Source organism: Vulpes lagopus, chromosome 11 (assembly GCF_018345385.1).
Source record: "Vulpes lagopus strain Blue_001 chromosome 11, ASM1834538v1, whole genome shotgun sequence".
In the NCBI taxonomy this organism is placed as follows: Eukaryota; Metazoa; Chordata; class Mammalia; order Carnivora; family Canidae; genus Vulpes; species Vulpes lagopus.
Window position 1 is genome coordinate 72,737,919 of NC_054834.1, and position 14,624 is coordinate 72,752,542.

A 14,624-nucleotide genomic window follows, 5' to 3' on the forward strand; every position below is an offset into this window, starting at 1 on the left:
ACAACCTGCTATCTGAAGTGGTGGGCACAGGGGAGCCTTTGGTGAGGATCAAGCCCTTAGCCTGTGGGATCTGACGCTATCTGGGTAGACCATGTCAGAATGGAGTTGAATTCTTAGACACCCTGCAGGTGTCTGAGAATTGCCTATTGCTGTGGGAAAAACCTCCCCGTGTTTGGTGACCAGAAGTATCAGAAGTGAAGTGCTATGATGGTGAGTAAATGAGTCACAGAGCAAACAGACACAGGGCAGGAAGAGCTGTGTTTTCCCTACACAAGAAGGTGGAAAAAATCTGAAGTTTATCCTAAGTAGGTACAAAACTCCTTAACATCCTACAGGGCAATGAAATCATACCTTTGAGTCTCTTTCTTTCTTTCTTTCTTTCTTTCTTTCTTTCTCCTTCCTTCCTTCCTCCCTCCCTCCCTCTCTTCCTTTCTGTCCTTCTTTTTCTTTTTTTTTTTATTTATTTATGATAGTCACAGAGAGAGAGAGAGAGGCAGAGACACAGGCGGAGGGAGAAGCAGGCTCCATGCACTGGGAGCCCAACGTGGGACTCGATCCCAGGTCTCCAGGATCGCGCCCTGGGCCAAAGGCAGGCGCCAAACCGCTGCGCCACCCAGGGATCCCCTGTCCTTCTTTTTCTAAAATTTTGTTTATCTGACAGGGCAGGCACAAGCAGGGGGAGCAGCAGAGGGAGAGGGAGAAGCAGGCTTCCCAGCGAGCAGGGAGCCCGACACAGAGCTCTATCCCAGGACCCCAAGATCATGACCTGAGCTAAAGGCAGACACTTCACCAACTGAGCCACCCAGGTGCCCCGGAATACTTTTTTTTTCTACAAACAGAAATCCTTTGCATTTCTGTTGGACAAAAATCTACTGGTTAACACATAGAATCTTCATAGAGTCTGGGGCCTGGTCGAGATACATTTCCCCAGAGAAGAAGCAAATCCTTGGATGGGCCAGTTAGACAACAAGCCCATGAAATAATATTCAAATACCCTTTTGCCTTGTTGCCACATTTCAGATTATTTTTCTTAACCTGTCTGAGTCAGGAGTTTGTAAATGGCTTTGGGAGGTTCAAGAATGAAATTATTTACCACGGTTTGCATGCGTACATTTTTTCTGGGGAAAAGGTTGTAGCTGCCAGTAGATTCTCACTAGTGACCCTCCCAGCATAAAAAGCCACTGACCCAAGGTGCTAGCTGCCCATCTTCTTCTCCCTCCAAAGGGGGGGAATTTCCTTCTTGACACAGAAGTCTTCTGCTAATGCTCTCACTTGGATTTCCAGGCACCTGCTTGCAGGCGCTGTGGGGAAGGGGGGGGTCAGTCACCTCTTCCCTATATTTGAGGTCCCAGTGTCCAGGCTGGTGCAGTTCCAGCTAGGGACAGTCAAGCTGTCAACTTCCAGGAGTACCCACTGAGCTGTCACCAGCTTTGTGACCAGCACGCTGCTCTGGTCCCACTACAAGCTCAGGTCCAGGCCCCAGTGCGCACTCTCCAGGCAGGCTGGGCTAGTTTGCGCAGACCTCGGAGATGACCCGGATCTGAAGTCCGAATGGTGGCCCTTGAACTCTTCTGACCTTTTCCATAAAGAGTTCCCAGATTTATTTAAAATAAAACTCTACAGTTCAAGAAGCCCAACTTTTTTATCCATGGCTGGCAAGTAATGCATCGGGTCTTGGCAGTCTGGACTTTGGAATAAACATCTGTTGAAAGAGTGGATGTGCCTCATGCTGATCGCAAGCTCTGGCTGACAATCATATCTGCATTTCTAATTACTAAACCAGGAAATAAGTTATTCATTGACTACATTTTATTGTTTATAAACAAAAGCTTTTATTTTTTTTTTTTAAAGATTTTATTTATTTATTTGACACAGAGAGAGAGCACAAGCAGGGGGAGCAGCAGGCAGATGGAGAGGTAGAAGCAGGCTCCTAGTAGGAGGAGGAAGGCTGATGAGGGGCTTGATCCCAGTACTCGGGAGATCATGACCTGAGCCCAAAGCAGACGCTTCACTGACAGAGCCACCCTGGTGCCCCTTAATTTTTAATTTTTGAAATTGAGGCCTACCATGCAGGTAGCAAGAACAGTAAGTGCATAATCTGAGGGATATAGAGCCCTGCATTTTCATATTACTCCACTGAGCCTGCCTGTGGCCTCCTTACTCTGTTTCTCAGTCACCCATCACTGCAATTATTATGCACATTTGTTATAGAAATCACACAGCAAGGGCAGCTGGGTGGCTCAGTCAGTTGGGTGTCTGCCTTCAGCTCAGGTAATGATCTCAGGGTCCTGGGATTGAGTCCCATGCTGGACTCCCTGCTTAGTGGAGACTGCTTCTCCCTCCACCCGTCCCCATACTTGTGCTCTCTTTTTCTACCAAATAAATAAATTAAACAACAAATAAATCATATAACATATAAATATTTTGTGCGTTTGTTTGGTTTTCTTTTGTATGATATAAGATCTGTAGGATCCATCCACTTGTGTGTTAGCACTTTATTCTTCTTTTTTTTTTTTTAAGATTTTATTTATTTATGAGAGACACAGAGAGAGGCAGAGACACAGGCAGAGGGAGAAGCAGGTTCCCTGTAGGGAGCCCGATGTGGGATTTGATCCCGGATCCCAGATGCCCTGAGCTGAAGGCAGACGCTCAGCCACTGAACCATTCAGGTGTCCCTTTATTCTTTTTTTGTTGCTCCTTATTGCTCTACTATATGGAGAAATCACAATATATTTATCCATTCTATGTTGATGGCCCCATGGGTTGTTTCTGGATTTTTGTCCATTTGAGTGAAACTTCTTTTTTTTTAAGATTTTATTTATTTACTTGAGAGAGAGAGAGAGAGAGCACAGAGGGAGAGGGAGAAGCAGATGCCCCACCAAGCAGAGAGCCCAGGGTGGGACTTGATCCCAGGGCCCCGAGATCATGAACTGAGCTGAAGACAGATGCTCAACTGCTTGAGCCATCCAGGCACCTCTTGAGTGAAACTTCTGCAAACATTCTTGTACCAGATGTCTTTGCACAGACATGTGCTCTTATTTCTCTTCAGTGATACTCAGGAGCAGGATTACTGGGTCACAGGGCAAGCCTATTCAAATAAGAATACCTTTGGTTGTTACTAGGAGTTCCTGTCACTAGCACATGGTCGAGCTGTGTCTGAAACAGTTTGCTTGTACCTGCCTGCATTACCTCATTTTGTCCTTACCAAACTCCAGCGATGCTGGCTGAGCAAATACTATTGCCACCTGATGTGGGACTGCTGTTATTTGCCCACTACTGACAGCAGCTCAAGGTTCAAGTTCAGAGGGTTTCAAAGCACTGGAGAGGAGAGAGAAGCACAGAACTCCGGGATTACAAAATTGTTTCCTATGGGAAGTGAGAGCTAAATTCTAGAAAGTCCCACATGTTTTGGGATCAGAACCTGCTGGGAGCTGCCAGCAACGAATAAGGCTGGCAGGAGAGTGGGACTCAGCCGTGCTCTTGGCAGCCCAAGAGGGCCTACAAGTTGTTTTTTTTTTTTTAAGATTTTATTTATTTATTCATGAGAGACACACAGAGAGAGGCAGAGACACAGGCAGAGGGAGAAGCAGGCTCCATGCAGGGAGCCTGACATGGGACTTGATCCCAGGTCTCCAGCATCAGGCCCTGGGCTGAAGGCGGCACTAAACCGCTGAGCCACCCAGGCTGCCCCAGGCCTTACAAGTTTTGTATTACAATTGTTCTGCTATTTTAGGTTGGACAATGGTATTCTTGGTATGTTTTGTGTGTGTGTGTGTGTGTGTGTGTGTGTTAGGGGGATATGCTTTTATTTATTATTATTATTATTATTATTTTTAATTAATTTATTTATTCATGAGAGACATAGAGGCAGAGACACAGGCAGAGGGAGAAGCAGGCTCCTTGCAGGGAGCCCGATGTGGGACTCGATCCTGGATCCTGGATCCTGGGATCACGACGGTGAACTGAAGGGCGGCGCCCAACCACTGAGCCATCCAGGAGTCCCATAGGGGGATATGTTTTTAAAAAAGAACCTTTGTCTTTCAGAAATCTGTACTCAAGACAGGTAGACAGAACAGTAGGATTTCTGGATTTGCTTTAAAGAAATCCAGAGGCAGTGGCAGGGGTAGACAAAAACAAGCTTGGCCCTCACTTGATAATTGTTGAAACTGTTTTGCTTGGTTATCCAGGACTTTATTGATTTCATTAACTTTTATATGCTTGAATTTTTTCATAAAAAGATATTTTCAGGGCAGCCCCGGTGGATCAGCGGTTTAGTGCCGCCTTCAGTCCAGGGTGTGATCCTGGAGACCCGGGATCGAGTCCCACATTGGGCTCCCTGCATGGAGCCTGCTTCTCCCTCTGCCTGTGTTTCTGTCTCTCTATCTCTCTCTGTGTCTCTCATGAATAAATAAAGAAAATCTGAAAAAAAAAAAAAGATATTTTCAGAGTAAAAAAAGGGGGGGGGTGTTTCTTAGTGATAATAAAGACAGTACATGCATTTTTTTTTTTTTTGCATTTTTTTTTTTTAAAAAAAAGGTTTCTGTATAGCCACAATAGGCAACTGCTATAGTATGTTCCATTCAAACTGGGGAAGAATTGAAAAAAGAACAAAAACAAAAACAGACCTTGAGAAAGATTACTCTAGTTTCTGAGGCCGACTCTGGGATATTTTTGGCCCAAAGAGAACACAGGATTCGACAGGCCCGGAGCTCCCCAGAGGCCTAGTTCCTGGGCTTTTTATTAATAGTGGCTGCTAAGCGGCCCTGGGGAGCTGCAGTCTCGGGGAGCAGAGCACAGGAGGAGAATGAGGCCTCTACGCTCTGGCTGGAACTGCTGGCGGGCGTGGGCTTCCTTACCGTGGCCCAAGAGCCCAGTCACTGGGGCACAGGTGACTGCAGCGACCTGGTGGCCCCATGGACGGCAGTCCTGCCTTTGCCCCTGCCTCACCCGGCCTGCAAGGTGACACGGGGACCGTGCGCAGGGAGGTGTGTAAGGTCAAGGCCACAGAGCCCTGGGAACATACACAGCGCAGGGCTGATCCCAGAGGAGAGCACCATGGGACTTAAGTGAGGAAGAAAGTGACCTTGGGCTGGGACCTGCTGACCGCCAGCTGTTGTGTTCCAGGGAAAGGAGAGGGAAGGGCATTTGAGACAAGCCTGGAAAGCCTACTTGCCATGATTGTGGAGTAGAGGATGCAGGTCTGTGCAGGTGTGCCCTGGCCCAGCCCACCTGCTTTGCCAGGCTGCGAAATCTGGAGGGGAGGGGTGGGTGGGGGGTGTCGCAGCCTGGGACCCCTGGTGGGCAAGATGGGAGCCAGCAGTGGCGGGAAATCTCTAACTTCTAACTTCAGAGAAATGCAAATTAAAATAAATAGCATTATCTACACGCTCTCCTTTAGGACTGAGAAACATGAAGAGAGCGGATAGAGACAGACAGCACTGATGGTCTCCTAGAGACAGGACTCCACTCCCATGCCTGGGTAGGAATAGATAGATGTCAGTAAGCTTTTTTGAGGCGGCTCTGCAAGTGACACCAATGTCACCAAAATGGCACAGGTGCCTGCCCTTTGACTCAGTTGCTTCACTACTAGGGATCTACAGAGAGAAATCAGAGCTCAAAGAGGCACACTCACAGCCAGTGCAGCTTTATTTATACCCGCAATGGTGAAAAGGGGCTCTAAGTGCCCGTGGGGGCGGGTTAATCACCGAGACAGAGGAGGTCATCTCTGTATCTCCACAGGGAACCGTCGTCCAAGGGGGAAGCCAAGTGAAAACAAGAGTGTTACAAACAGCACATATCCTGTGACTTCACTTAAAACAGCCTGGAGAGCGCACACCAACAGTTAACTGTAGTAGCAGCAGTGACGGGGGCGGGAACAAGAGAGAACTTTCATTTTCTCTTCTAAACCTTGCAGTGGTAACCACCAAATAATACAGACAAAAAGATGGAGGCAAGCTTGGAGTTTTCATTGCCCAAAGAAGTCACTGAGCTTTAGGAGAGCCAGGTCTCCGTCCATAAAACTGGTGCATTTACGGAGCACCTGTTACCTGCAGGACCACCAGCTGGAGGGGAGGGGCGGGGCGGGGTGGGGTGGGGGGAACCGCTGCGCGCCCGGACCTGAGCGCCCCGCGGCAGCTGCCGGCGGCCCAGGCTCCGGGGGTCTCCAGGGAGCCGTTTCCACCGCGGCCCACGCAAGGGTCTCTGGGTCACTGTGTCCCCACCACCAGCCAGGTCTTTCCTGGCACCTGCACTGCTTTAGGCGCCTGAATAATCAATCTACCAAATCTGACCAAAGCCCCCGAGGGAGGTATTTTTCTCCCGGTTGGATGAGGAGGAAGAGGCTCGGACGGTCGCGGGAACTCGCAGCGGCGGGTTGGCTCCGCGAGCCACGCTGCCTCCGGATCGCCTGAGCTGTCACTCCGGGGACAATGTCCGATTTGGGGATTTGGGGCGACGGCTCTGGAGTTAGACCTGGCTCCAGCGTCGGGTCCATTTTCTCAGCCATATGGTCATGCGCGAGTTAGTGATCCTTTCCGCAGCCCCGGCGGGATCAGCTATTTATAGGGGCGCTTTGTGGATTACGGGCGGCAACGGCTGCAGAGGGCTCGCAGGAACCCCGCACCCTGCACTCTTACGGGCTTGGCCCACAGGAGTTGGCCCATTTTTCAGATGAGAAAACAGAATCTCCGGGCTGAGGAATCCCGCCCGGGCCCCAGGCTGGCAGAGGCGTTGGTCGCGTGCCCCCTGCAGCCTCAGTTTCCTCACCCCACACGCTCCCCGGGGAGCCGCGGAGGCCCCGCCCCGTCCCGGTCCCGCCCCCCCCGCGGTCCCCCACCCTCCGCCCGCCCAGCGCGGGGAGTCTCAGCCCCGCCCGCACCGCAGCCCCGCACGCTCCAGCCAATCGGCGCGGCCGGCGTCGGGAGCACTCGGCCTCGCCCGCGGCCCTCCAGCCCCCGGCTCTCGCTCGCTGAGCGCTCAGTGCGCCGCCGCCGCCGCCGCCGCCGCCGCCGTTCGCGGACTCGGTAAGGCTGGGCCGAGGCTGCGCCCGCGGAGGGCGCGCGGGCGGGCCTGCGGGCTGCGGCGGGCTCCGGGTGGGGCGCGCGGGGACTGCCGGGGTCCCGACCCAGGCGGGGGCGGGGGCCCCCGCGGCGCGGAGGGGAACCCCCCACCCGGACGGCGGGTTTCGCTGGGAGCCCGGAACGCGAGCGCGGCAGGGACTCCTACCTCCGCCCCGGGTCGGATGGGGGCGGCGGGTGTCCGCCGGGGGCCGGTGCGCGCGCGAGTCCCCGGTGCGGGTCTGGTGCGGCCGCGAGAGGGATGCTCAGCCCTCCGGACTAGGCAGGATGCGCCAGGCTCGGGACTTGCAGGGCCACTGGCTTCTTTCCTCGCTCCTCTCACCCTCCTTTCCCAGGAGTGGATTGGGTGTGAGGTGCGCCCGAGGGTCGGCCCGCCGGCGGGGACGTGCAGGAGCTGGAGGGATGCTCGGGTCCCCGGATTGGGCTGGATGCCCCCGGCCTGGGGCCACGAGGGGCGCCGGCCCCCACATCCCCTCATCCCACCCTTCTCAGGAATGGTTTGGGCGTGGGGGTCCGTGCGAGGGGCGGTGAGGCTGCCGGAGGGATGCTCGGCCTTCTGGACTTGGCTGGGCGCCGTCTACCCGCTCTCGATCCCGCCGCATCCCTTCCCCCATCGGGGTAGACTGGGTCTGCGGGGCCGTCCTGGGGTTCCAGGCGGGAGCTAGAGGGACGCTGGGGCCTCAGGACTCCCCGGCGCGCCGTCCACCCCCTCCCCGGCTGCCCCCGCATTGCAGCCGTCGGGACACGCCCTTGACGCGGGGCTCCAGGCGCGGTCCCGGGCGTCCGCCGGGAACCACAGGGGCGCCGGCCGGGGTCTCCGCTGGCGGACGCCCCCCACCGCCCGGTGAGGCCCTGGGTGCGGGGCAGGGGGGCGCGGAGCGTCCGCCCAAGGTCGCGCCCCCCCGCCGCGCGGGGTGGGGGAGGGGCGTCACGTGACCGGGTCCGGGCTCCCGGGGCCCGCAAGCCCGGGCCCGCGCGGTCTGGAGCCCCGACGGGTGCAGCCCCTGACCGCCGCTCCCCCAGCGAGGCTACGACCATTTCCTTTCCTTTCGTTTTGCTCGGAAAGGCCGTGGGTCAGCGTCTTTGTTGGCTTTCGCTAAAGCTGCGGGGAACCAAGGTGGGGGCTGACTTTAACTCCGAGAGTTCACCATCCCGCATAATTGACCAGGTTCAGTGCAGAACACGCTGAAGCCTCCCCACTCAGGACAAGGCTTTCGGTTCCTCGGTGCTCCCTGGGTGGAATTATTTAAAGGGAGATTGTTGTGGGGGAACTGGTAACTTTGTAAGTTGCCGAATAAAATAAAAATCCGTTTAACCTTTTGAAACGTGTATTTTGTTACACCATCCTCTTGCACCGGCGTCGGGTTTCTGGCCATTCCAGATATTCAGGCGTGTTGATTTCCTCCCGAACCTCAAACTAAGGGATTAGAACATGGCTGGACTCCCTGTTGTTTTTGTTTTTTGATTTGTGCCAGCGAACAGCACCCCTCCCGGCCCCCCTTTCTCCGAAGTACTTAAGGTGACTCGCGGTGAGTGTGCACGGAGGACGACCTTAATGCGGATAGAGGAGCGCGCTGGTCTTTGAGGAGAAGCAGGGTCTGGTGCGAAGGCTTATGGGGCCGTCGCGTCCCTCGGAAGGGAGTGCAGCCCTCAGGCCGAGGGGTTTGGGTGGTTGTGCCTCTGTGCCTGCGGGCTCCTCTTCGCCTAGAAACGACCGGTTTCCTTCCGGCGAAGCATTGCTAGACCCGGCCTCGCACCCTGAACTCCCATCTGTTGGAGTCCAACAGAAAAGGGCCACCCTTGGGGGCGCACATACTTTGTGTCAGGGTGGCAGAAAGTGGCTTCCTGCACAGGCCAAAATAACCTTTCGAGTTTGTCCCGAAAACAAGTGGCCTAACCCGGAGGCCACGTCTCTGCTGCTGCCGCCCTTGGCCCGACCCTGGACGCGCGGTAACCCAGCGGTCAAGCCTGGGCCTCCGGGGAGTCCTGGGGCCAGGGCCGCGCTGATGCAACCCGGCCCTTCGTGCCCATTCATAGAAACACTGTTAATTTTTCCTGGGGCGGGAGTCCCTTCCGGGCGCGCTCCGGGCGCGCTGGGGCGCTGGGGCGCTGGGGCGCTGGGGCGCGGGGCCGCGGGCGCGCCGTGGGGCGGCACCCGGCGCCCGCAGCCCTTCGGTGCCCTCGGGGCTGGCCACGCAGGCCCGGGCCTTCCCACGGACAGGCGCTGCGTGTCGCCGGGGGAGGAGGACGGGCTGCGCCGGCGATGCGCGCCAGCTCGCTCCGGAAGGTCTCGCAGCCGGGCGGGTGGAACAGGATCTGAGCGCCGGGGACGCGCCGGGCCGGGGGCGGGGCTCGGGGTAACCTTTCCCCTACTTTTCGCAGCCGTCACGTGACGCCCGCGGTGGGGGCGGGGCGGGGCGCGGCGGCCGCAGCTGCCCGCGGTGCCCTCGAGGACGCGTTCCAGGCGAGCAATTAAAGACGCAGCCGGAGCTCGCAGGGCGGTGGGAAGGTGGGAGGCGGAGACGCGCGCCCGCTGCGGCCCGGGGCTGCTGCTGCTGCACTTTGATCCGGTGCAGTTTTTCCTTTGTTGGAGAAAAGGTTTAGTCATTCTGCGTGGTTCTTACCGGCAGGCCAGAGTGCTGCTGCCGCCGCCGCCGCCGCCGCCGCCGCTGCTGGTGCTCCTGGAAGCCTCAACTTCACTTCCGGAAGAATTGGTGCTGTGAAGGTTAAAATAAAATTGGCATGTTTAGAGTGCGTTTCACAGATTCTCTGCTGGCTTTAGTGGGGCCTCTTTTTTTTTCTCCCCAAATGGCTTGAGCCACTCCTGAGCAGCTCTTGCCAGCTCTGTTCTGTTTGAAAGATAAGTAAGAACAAGCACAGGCTCCAAAATGAAGGCGGTGCTTAGGGGACCCAACGATGATGCGCAGAGTTGGCCTCCGCGCCCAGGTCCCCGCTCCGGGGACCACCCTCACAGTGCCTTGGGTGCCTGTAGAAATAGTCTAGGCTGCGCAGGGCGTGCTTGAAAAAAAAAAAAGAAAAAAGAAAGGAAAAAAGATTCGTTAATTAGCACAAGTAAAGAATATGTTCTTTTTGTTGATTTCTGACGTTTATGCTGCTTTTTGTGAACTTCACCTTTTACCCAGCGCAAATATGGGTGGACCTTGGGTTCCCAGCAGGCCCTGGGTGGAAGCCAACTGACCTTTTTGGGGTAAGGTGATCCTGAGCCTCAGTTCTCTGGAATGTCCACCTTTACTTTCCTGTCATGTGGGTTGTTTTTCTGCCTGTCTGTTTTTGGAAGTTAATAATTGAAATTTTGCTGCTGCCTTAGGCTTGCCTCTCTCAGTGTACAGTATATTTGCCACCGTGGAAGGCCGGGAGATTGCGCAAGATTATCAACTAGTTGTTGGACACCAGGTAATTCAGGTAAAAAAAGAAAGGACTCCATACCACCAGTGTGGTGGGTTCACCACCCACCTGTCCCCGGAACCTGAGTGTTCTAGATTCTTTCTGACCGTCCCTGAGTGCCACCTGCTACCTTTGCTTCCCACGTGGCTCTTAAACTTGCCTTCCTTCTCATTCCTGTGAGCCAAAGTGGCCTTTCAGATATTAATCCAGTGAAGAACATTTGAGATCCGTTCTCCCCTGGATTGCTGCACTTTTCTGATGCGGTGGGGTCCTTTGGGGCTGTGAAAGTCTGTGCCAGGGAAGCAAGCAGCAGACAGAGGAAGCTGTTACGTTCTTCCACCTGCCCGGTGCCCTTGTTTTGCCTTGTGACTGTGCTCAGGGTTTCCTGGATGGGAGACCTGCAAGCTCCATACTTCCCACATCAAGGGAGGGACCAGTGACCTCCTCTTCCCACCAGTCTACTGGCTTCCTCCTGAGTCCCGAGGAGACTGTTGATCCCCAGCGCACCCCTGTCTGGTCACCTCTTTGTTTCCATGCCCTGGTGAGAAATACGGCTCCATGCAGATGGGACTCGTCCAGTTTCTGAGGAGTCAAGTTCTAAGGGTGAATTCCTTCTCTTTAGAAGCCCTGGCACCTCCTCCCACTGCCCCAGTAAAAAGTAATACATATTTAGGTTAAAAGCAAACACAAAATAACCTTGCCTTTAAGTTTTCTTAGGCTGTAACTCTGACTTTACATTTTATGAAAGTCTTCCTCATTTTTGAGATAACGCATCTGTCACTAATTTTCCTAAATGTCAACTCCTCTATCGCCTTAAAAAGATTTAACGTGAAGAGTTTTGGTTTCTTTCTATTTTTTCAAAAACACTCTGTCGTACGATGGGGGGTTAAGGTTAGGGTACGATAAGGTGTACTAGAAATGAATCAGCAGCGCTCCTGCAAGCTGAATACCAGAGTGAGGAGGTCGGTCTGGGAGGTATCCGATGCTGGCAGGGCGTGCGGGGAACGGGGAGAGGGGGGAGAGGGGTTTAGGAAAGAAGGAGAGGGCAGATACACGTGGAAACCCACGTTCCTGGAGCATGGGACCATAGTTCGGAAGGTACAGTGTGTTCTTACATACTGTGGTGTCAGGCCTATTACTTGATATGGGGGGGGGGGCATATTCTGCATACTTGATGTGCCAGGAAACGATGTTAGGATAAGGCAGTGACATTTGTTCAAGGCCTCCCTCTCTGTCTCCTTGTCTTCCTGTCTCCTACACGCGCACACACACACACACACACACACACACACACACACGGCTAAGTGGCAGAGCTGGAGTTTGAATCCAGATCTGTGTTCTCCAAACCTTGTGCCCCGTCTGTCTCCCTGTCCCAGGCTGCTTCCCAGACCCCTGTGCAGGCAGTGTTGGGTGTTAGCATTGCCCCTACCCCACCCCCCTGGATATGACACTGAATCAGCCTTATATGTGTTTCTGGATTTCCAGTTCCTCATCTGTAAAATGGTGCCTCTGACACCTGTTGATTTGTCTCATGAGTGGGGAGGATCCAGTAAGAGGCCAGATGTGAAAATAGTTTCAAGGGTATGAAGCAGGCATGGGTTTTAGCAAATAATACCATAGCCTCAGGCATGTTTTATGGCTAGGACCATCCTCTCCAGGCCCTGAGCTGGAACTGGGGCTTGGCAAGGTCAGCGGCATCTCTGGGTGCAAGAGTGAGGAGCGTGCGAGGGAAAGCCACCTTGCCCTTGGTGTCAGGAACATTTGTGGGAACGATACCTTGCTCTGAGGAGAGGTTCAGGGATCTCTTTTGGGTGGAGGCATGCTTCTTCCAGCAGTGGGGCCACCATCGGCATGGCTGGTGACGCAGGTGCTTATGGATCTGCATCTGGAGAAAAACATTTGAGCAGAGCACAGATGATTGGGGCCTGGTGAGGCATTTTGTATTTTCTTCATAAAAACATGACTCTCGGTGACCTTTCCTGAATTCTTTTCTCTTGCGTGGATCATACTTCTTTGTATTTTTCTGATTGGCCGTTATTTACCAGAGTGGGCACGATATCAGGTGTACATTTGAATTTGCTTTATTTTTATGCTAGCTCCGTGGGCAGAAGTTGGGTTTTTCCGGAGCCATAATACAAACTATAATGATTGAGAATTCCCTCTATAATCTGCCTTGACTCAGCATCTTTACCCCATAAACGTGAATGGTGCCCCCTGAAAGACCGTGCTGCAGGCTCTGCCCACAGTTTCTCCTCTGGAGAGTTTTTCCAGGGTTGGAGGCCCGAGCATCCTCCCTGGTGAGGAATACGGCCTGTGCTGTTGGAGACCCTGCCTGGTGTTCGTGTGGCTGCTAAGCCGTTGCTTCCTGTGGGTAACCTTTCCTCAAAGGATGCCCAACACAGCTGTTGACCCGCTAGATGAGATGGACCGCCCTTTGCCAGATTTTAATAGCAGGCTGAGCCCACTCCTGTGCACGCATGAATTGTGCAATTCAGTGGAGAGGCTGGTGCCTGTGAATAATTTTAGCGTTGGCACCAATCGTGTTTGTAGTTATTGTAGTTTTATTGCTGACTGCAATCACATCGTTTCGGTTACAACAGGATGACCTAATTTTATATTTGTGTAGCTTTAGGAATCTTACGTGGAACTTTTAATGGAGTTCCTACCACTTAACTTGGGAGGTAGGCACGTGGTGTTTGGAGTTGGATGTGGGTCTGCTGGCTGTGACCTTGGGCAGGTGTCTTGGCACCTGCACATTGATCTGCCCCTTGGTAAATTCTGTGCCCCTTCCCTGGGTTCTCCTGGGAATTAGATGGGTAATGCTGGTGAGATGCGGGTCATGTTGTCCAGTAGCCACAGTTTGGTAGAAGGAATATTTTTGTGTCTTCATTGTTAAAAGCACAGGAAAGAATCGGCTGCATTTGTCTGTCTGCCTACCTACCTTCCTCTTTCCTTATCTGTTGGTTTTAAGGTTAGGTTGAAAGACCTCTGACAGCAACTAATTACATATTTTGGATATCACAGGGCAGGTTTTACTGTTTGTTTATCACGGAGGTGATTTCCATATCTGAATTTTCCCCGGGCTGTTTTGGAAGCCGGCTAAGCACTTTGCATTGTGCTGACCTTTTACCTCCTTTCCTTAGCCAGCTCCCTGCCCCAGAATCCGGGAGGATGGGGGTGGCACTCGGCCAGCTTCTCCTGAAGGGTAAGGGGACTAGCTTAGGGATGACTGATGTTATGATTGCTGGCTGCTGACCTTGTGTGAACAAATTATGGTGAGGAAGAGTTGATGGAGGAGGAGGACACAGCAGGCACATTTGAAAAATGAACTACAGAACAATTTTTTTGTCCAAAGATGTGGTGAGTGGCATTGGGCAGTTATCAAAGTTAAAGTAGTCTTACTGAAACTAAAATATGTGTTACGTCAGCCCCCGCCCCCAGCATTCACTTGGCATTAAGTGTTAGAGAGCTGTCTGTCTGTGGTCCTCAATGGATTCAGAGTAGAACAAGGATTGTGTCCTGGAGACACTCCTCACTTCCGTTGGGGGATTAAATGAAAGATTTTTTAAAGTTTTTAAAAAGATTTTTATTTATCAGAGAGAGAGGGAGGGAGCGTGCACATGTGAGATGGAGAGGCTGACTCCCCGCTGAGCATAGCCTGAGTCAGGGATTCGATCCCAGGACCCTGATATCGATCCCAGGACCCTGATATCGTGACCTGAGCGGAAGGCAGATGCTTAACCAACTGAGTCACCCAGACACCCCTAAATGAAAGATTTACAAATGAAAGTCACCTTCCAGCCTGTGTGGGGAGAATCACCAGCTGAAACCTGGTGGAACTCCGTTCTCTGGGAATGTGGGGTCAAAGGCAGCCTGCAGAAGGGGAGTTTGAAGCTAAGTGTGAAGCCAGAAGATGGGAATGGAGAGAGACCAAAGGCATCCCAGCTGTGAGTTGGAGTTAGCAGGCTCTCCTGGCCAAGGCCCAAGTGGGGGTCTGGCTTGGGAAGCTGTAGGAACAGCCGCATAATAGACCAGTGATGTGAATTTATAAAAATTGCCACAAATAGGTCGTTGCTCTCAACTCAGATCTTGGTGTCTTTCCGAGAGCAGATTAACGTAAGATGCTTAAGTTCTCTGGTGCAG

At 53.2% G+C, this 14,624-nt stretch overlaps 1 protein-coding gene across 11 annotated transcripts in view; it reads left to right on the forward strand.

The window, feature by feature from the left end:
• Positions 1-6,874: 6,874 nt before the first annotated feature.
• Positions 6,875-14,624, forward strand: part of CPT1A (carnitine palmitoyltransferase 1A) — a 57,691-nt gene continuing 49,941 nt past the window's right edge. Inside the window, exons 1-3 of one of the 11 annotated variants that reach the window (XM_041723557.1) lie at positions 6,985-7,022; positions 9,707-9,801; positions 10,405-10,499. The gene's annotated coding sequence lies outside the window, so the exon portion shown is untranslated. Of the gene's footprint in view, positions 7,023-9,415; positions 10,285-10,404; positions 10,500-14,624 lie in introns of those variants that run through there. The other 10 variants (XM_041723558.1, XM_041723559.1, XM_041723562.1 and 7 more) reach the window with 10 other exon arrangements.